The sequence below is a fragment of the Cydia strobilella genome, chromosome 9, assembly GCF_947568885.1.
Source record: "Cydia strobilella chromosome 9, ilCydStro3.1, whole genome shotgun sequence".
In the NCBI taxonomy this organism is placed as follows: domain Eukaryota; kingdom Metazoa; phylum Arthropoda; class Insecta; order Lepidoptera; family Tortricidae; genus Cydia; species Cydia strobilella.
This window is the reverse complement of record NC_086049.1, coordinates 14,001,580-14,008,250: the sequence shown is the minus strand read 5'-3', so window position 1 is coordinate 14,008,250 and position 6,671 is coordinate 14,001,580. Positions and strand designations below refer to the sequence as shown.

General features: G+C 37.0%; 1 long non-coding RNA gene across 1 annotated transcript; it reads right to left on the bottom strand.

The window, feature by feature from the left end:
- Positions 1 to 1,039: 1,039 nt before the first annotated feature.
- Positions 1,040 to 6,671, bottom strand: LOC134743916 (uncharacterized). The gene is made up of 2 exons (XR_010128056.1): positions 6,258 to 6,671; positions 1,040 to 1,107 (listed from the first exon to the last, which is right to left on the bottom strand). It is a non-coding gene; the product is annotated as an uncharacterized LOC134743916 (long non-coding RNA).

Genomic DNA, 6,671 nt, shown 5'->3' with positions numbered 1-6,671 from the left:
TATGTCTGCGCTTCGCTTTGACAGTCTGATACGACTGACAGAATGATAACAAATGTAGCTTGAAAGAAAACCGAATCAAAAATTTCATAAATCTGCCTTGTCTCACCTGACACCTCATCTTAAGATGCATGAAACTTTATGATGGCTTTGAATCAAGCAGTTAGTTTATCTAAATGATACAATTTCTCCTCTTCCGGTTTGTTATTTCTATAATTTTATTGAAAAATACTTTAAAAAGATTAGATAATATTCGGAATCCCAATTTGTTTCGCGCATAACCCTATTTATTTTACAATTTGATCATTGCTACTTTTGTCATTTATTAATATCATCGCTTATCGGAGATACGAGTAGAATCGAAAAGGTCCGAAGGTAAACATGGTAACAATGGTTTTTTTATTGAAATTCTCCGTAATGATGGGCGATAAGCGAGCGGTCGCGGAAATGGGATGATGGGACAACATTTTTTCGGTTCGGTTTGTCAGTCATCCGTGAACGGGTTATGGATTACAGATATTTCGCTTTTACGCGAACGAATAGGTATTCATTTTATTACTGTTTTTGCCAGTATTTTTTATTCAATCGACTGAGCCGAGGTTTAACTTAATGAAAATCGAAAAATGTTTAAATAAGTAAACTTTTTGAATTTGAATGTGCAAATTACCAATAAAATATATTTTTGCGAATAGCCTACAACTGTTGCTAGTTAGACAACTGTCATTGTCTTTCTTTATAGGGTCATTTTAAAAACTGTGTGGTGCTGGTGCCAATAGAATTTTTTTTGCCCAATAAATTTTCAATCAAGTTTTTAATCAAGGATTCTTGTTGTGGTATAAATCAAATAGAGGCTTCAACTGCCATTTTTTTGCTGTATCTATATATCTTTTATCCCTGTGCAATAAAGATTTAGCGGACATAAAGGTAACAAAAGCCCAAGAGAAAACGTTTTCTTTTCACTCAAAACGGTTTATTACCTTTTACCAATATCAGTACGAGTAATCTATAAAATATCTCCTGGAGCGTAGACGTGGTCATGCAAGACGGCGATGCCAAACACAGCAGCAGTTAGCTTTATATACCAGGTTTTTCCTTCGTTTTTCAAAACGTCTACAATAACAAATTATATATTATATTATAATATATACGTAATACAGTAGAACCTCGAAATTCTCGATACATCGATGTCGATCTTTCTAATGAAAGGGACAGCATGATTCGTACCTGAATCGTGTCACCCACCCCAACTATTACTACATATAAGCTACTCTTATGCTAAACACCTCTTAAGAATCTACCCCTAAAATTTAGCCATGTGATCGTCTAGATAGTAGTTAGAACCCCTCGAAGTGTACCGCGGATCCCTAGATTCTTTAATGAGTATCGACTAAATTTTGGACTCCGGTATTATTCTATTATTACCTATATTTTAAGGAATATTTATATTTATGGTACTGAAGATATATTAATATGAAACTAAAGGAATATTTTAATAGTTACAGTAGTAGAAATAGTAGATTGTGTCGCTAGGGAGGAAATTGACATATTTACGGTGAGGCCGCACATCAAATCCTGAACGAAGCGAATGATTCCATAATTGAAAACTGAGCGTAGCGAAGCATTCTAAAATAGTATTCCGAGCGTAGTGATGAAATTAATATTACAATTTTGTTAAATCTATTCGTGTAATGTAAATGCTGTTAAAAGCTTACTACATATGACATTATTTAGGTAATTGCAGCATATATGGTTAATATGAGGTTAAAAATGTTATTGGAAAAATGAGTTTAAAAATGTTTTTGGTGAAGTCCCGCTACGCCTATTAAGCCTTCGGGATAACATACGAAGCAGCACTCCCAGGATAAGCCCATTTACACCCTAGCTTTTTAGGAAAAGTTATAATTATACTATCACCTTCTAAACGATGTGTGAGTTCACACGTACTGCTTCGCATGCTCGATGCGGGTCAGAAGGCCTTATCCCGTTTTAACACATCATTCGGGTCACCTATCCTAACATTGTAGCCAGACGGGCTAAGACCAACGCTTCGCAACCTAAGCATTCCTAGATGATCTGATGAAAGAAGCGCCAAGTATCATCAGTCAATCAAAATTACTTCTTTTTTATGTTCAAAAGCTAGGGATACTAATCCCTTTTCCCAATTCCCAGAACTAAAAGTATAAACTAAATTTCTAGTCTTTTAGATGTATAAACGAAGCACTAATGTTATTTGCTATATTTTATGAGACTGAAATATCAAGTTGAGCATTATTCCACTCAAATTTCCCATTGGACTGCTCTTGCCTGCCAAGGGGTCCCTAAAACAAACCATTCTTCTATCCCAGAACGATCTGTATGCCTAAACCCATCTTGATATTTTAAGAATTTATTTTGTAAATACCTTAGAAACCTGATTGCAAAATTCAGTACCTCGTCTTTACTCCAAAAACCAGAAATTTAATAGATAAAAAATAAAGATTTCATAGGAATTTTATTTATTTTCCCCAGATTAATTAAAAGTTTGAAAGATTTAGGCAAAAGAATCCTTTACCTTTTAAATACACATATTTTAGGTTAATGAAGCCATATTTTTAAGTCTTTAAAAGAAGAAGTTATATCAACCATATCAGATTCTTAGACCAAGCATAAAAGAGACCCTACACACAAATACCTACAGACAAATAGTGTATGACTCTACCCTATTTATAATCCTACCCTCTGGCCCTACTCTATGTACACCCAAAGCACAGATCGCACTTACCATTGACCTAGTGCCTTAGAATATACACAAGTGTATCCCTACTAGAAGCTGGAAAGTTCGGTAGACCAAACCGAGATTAGCAAAACTAATGGTCCGTGTATTTGACTCCCCCTCCTATGCCCGCGGGCTAAAAGAAATAGGAGGTAAGTCGCCCTATTCCGTGTCTATCAGTGGATCGGCACCCTTTGCACACACCAGCACCAACCACAAGAGAAGTCCTGCCGCAACTAAGACTAAGTATATAATAATAGTCACGACAGAATCCTTCCCCGCAATCAGCACTAGCATGCGCCAGAGCACTGAAATATATAAATATATTTAATAGGGGACCAGATCCCAATTACTGCCGACTTTAGTGAGCTCAGATTACTCCGAATGGCACGCACGTGATGCCCTCACTTCCATCTAACAGCTGGGCTTTGAGACCTGGGAGATAGTTCATCTCTTATGTTGGTAAAGAAGAGATGCCAGGCCCTCTCAAGCCTGGAACTAAAAGACTCCTAATCACCCATCACCTTTAACACCGCCAGGCGTGATGAATGTTTAGTTGGACAAACTGTCAGTCCAAGCAATGATCTGGCTTCAAAAATAGCAAAAGACCCCATAGGAAAAACACTAAAATAACTAAGAGTAATTTTACTAGTATAAATTTCTCACAAAAAAAACAAACTAAATAAAGAAGTGAAATTCCCTTAGGCACCATTATCCAAGCTTAACATTACGAAAATTACTTCTCGCAAAATTAAACCTAGACACAATTTCAAGTACCTGCTATGCAACGATATTGTCCCTGCATAACGTGGCGGCACTAGAACAATACAGTGTAGAAAATTTCACTTCACGGCACTCAACACTACACACAACACATCAGTAAAGAATCTCCACTATAGTCCAAGTTTAGCGTTACGACGATATTGTCCCCGTAAAACCAAACACAGACCAATTCCAAGTCCTTGCTATGCAACGATATTGTCCCTGCATAACGTGGCGGCACTCGGAACAACTCAGTATCGAAAACTTTACAATAAAATAAACCCCATACATAGCAGCAAAGAATCTCCACAATAGTCTAGGTTCAGCGTTACGACGATATTGTCCCCGTAAAACCAAACGCAGACACAAATTCTAAGTTTAATTTTACCAAGATAATTCCAAGTAAAAACAAACACAGAAAAAGTAGCAGAGAAACTTCGCTTACCAGTACGAAAATTACGCCCAAAAGCCAGAGTCACTAGTCCGATGGTTGAAGAATGAATGAATCCCCCCGTGCCCGCTCCGGCCTTTTATACCTTTTAGTAGCGACAGGCGACTTGCGACAGGCGACAGGCGACAAGCGACCAGCGACCGGCGACTGACGACAAGCGACCGACGACTGGCGACATAACAATAGGATATTGACGACAAGCGACCAGCGACCGGCGACAAGCGACAAGCGACCGGCGACAAGCGACCGGCGACTAACGACCGGCGACAAGCGACAAGCGACCGGCGACATAACAATAGGATACTGACGACAAGCGACCAGCGACCGGCGACAGGCGACAGGCGACAAACGACAAGCGACAGGCGACTTATTAAGACAAACATTATCCAAAAAGTACCAGGATACCAGAATTGAGAAGGTCGTTCGCCCCATGGCACGTAACGGTGCTCGACTCAAGGAGAAGGTCATATGTCCAATTGTGTTTACTAATCCTTACGGCCTATATCTTAACGTTTACAATCACTAAATGTCGATTCCCCCGATATCTATCCCTTTCACGCATGCGATGTTTTAGAAGGACAGAGACATTTACAACGACATCCACATTTCACGCACACATAGATAGCAGTTCAGTTTGAGGAGCCCAAACAAATAATAAAAGAAGGAGCGTTCTGAAATCCATTACGTATGAATCTGATATATTATTTTACTTTATGATAAATTTAGTTTATTTCCGAATTCTTCGCTCACTTCAACGTGTTTTACGTTTATTAATAACAAATATGTTTAAAACAACTTCCGGAAATTAAGATTTAACTATATTTTACACGTAAGTTTTACGATCAGAATGTAGTATCAAAAACGTTATTGCATGTCATATTGTACCAGGAGCACCTAAACGTCAGTTCGACATCCTGTCAAGCTGTCAGTCTCCGTGTCATTGTCAGCGCGCTGCAATTTGTTATTGAACCTTTTTAAGTTAAAATACGGATCAATTTAACGAGAACACTAGTGTTAAATAATAAAACATGGAATTAAGTGCTTCAAGTTTCATCTGTCAGAATATTTATTGGAATTATGAACGAAATATGCGACTGAAGAGGATTTCAGTTTTACAAAGGTATATTTTCCCATCTTCTATGTTTTTGTAATGAAAAATGAGCTTAATACTAGGCTATAGGGATACGACCAGTCACAATCGCTGTGACACTTCGGTTTTGTAGGAAGTGTCCTTTCTTTACGGTAGTACTATTATTTATTCTGTGTTATTAGTTTCTGTTCTAGTCATTCTCCGGGAAGTACATAATTATTCTAAGTGAAATGAATTCGAAACGAAAATTAAAACTCAAACGTACCCTGACAAGACAAATCAAAAGGGATCGAAGCAGTGATAAGTAATTTTGTTTTGGGAAAATTGAATAAAATTCAATAAAATAATCGTGTACATTATATCCAAAATAAAGTGTTGTAATCTTCATAAAGCAACATTTGTATTTAAGGCCGTTCCATCGGTTTGCCACTGTCTCTGTCACATTTCGCAAGAAAGAACGGGAAAGATCATGCGCGCCAAGCGTCAATTTTGATCGAATATTGTCGATTTTTATTTATTTTAAAAACGTTACCCTACAATATCGAAATTCGAAAGCTATGAAATTATTATTTAAGTTAAGGTTGTTTTTTCTTCTTTTTTGTTTATAGTATCACATAATAAATAACCGAGTAAAGTTGGATTAAAAGTTCGAGTTAGAGGTTACTTTGGGAATTAATTGTATCGAGCGAAGTGTCATAATTCGTGTATCGGAAGCTATGATATTAAAGATAATATAGTCAAGAACTACATATATTTTTTCCACGTCTACGAATATCAACGCCTCTTAGAAAAACAGGATCATATAAGGAGATTTTTCGCCTTCTGGCTCAGGGAACCCCCTTAACTTGAACCCTCAGTAAGTTCAAAACTCGAAAACTCAGTTTTTATCGTTTCCCTTGGAGTTTAAGTTATCGAGGTTCTACTGTATTAGGGTTAATTAGGGATATAAGGTATGTAATTATGGTCCAATTTTTTTGTTATTTATAACAGTAACTATTATATCTAAATTATAAACTGAAATAGATAACATACACTAAAGAAAAATTTACCAAGTCCACACGTCACGTCACGTCGTGCGTTGATGTTAGCCGCCTAAGCTGAAGACGCGGGTTCGATTCCCGCCTCGGCCACCGGTGGACTTGGTCACTTTTTCTTTAGTGTATGTTATCTCTTTCAGTTTAAAAGTTAAAGTAACTTGAACTTACATGTTAAATACGAAACCTCGAACTGGTTCAATCTCCTCTTCAGTACAGTCAGCTACCTCATTAATATCAGCAACGGATGTTGGATCGTTAGTATTGATATCATTGATCATCTTCAAATTCTTAACAAATACATCATACCGTTTGTTGTACTCGTCATTTCCTGAATATTCTTTCTTGTGTTCTAGAATGTATTTATCAAATAATGACCTTGCTTTTGAAATGTCGTATATTGGTAATATTGGTCCCTCTGCGCACACGATCGCGCTGACCAATGCCAGCATCGATATTGTGAGAATAAAAATTTCCATTGCGAGTTGAATTCAAATGTAATTTGCAATCGATTAACAGGTGCTTATATAGCCAGTTTTACGTTCATATCTGAATAAATGAAATAATTTGTTAATTAAATACGCT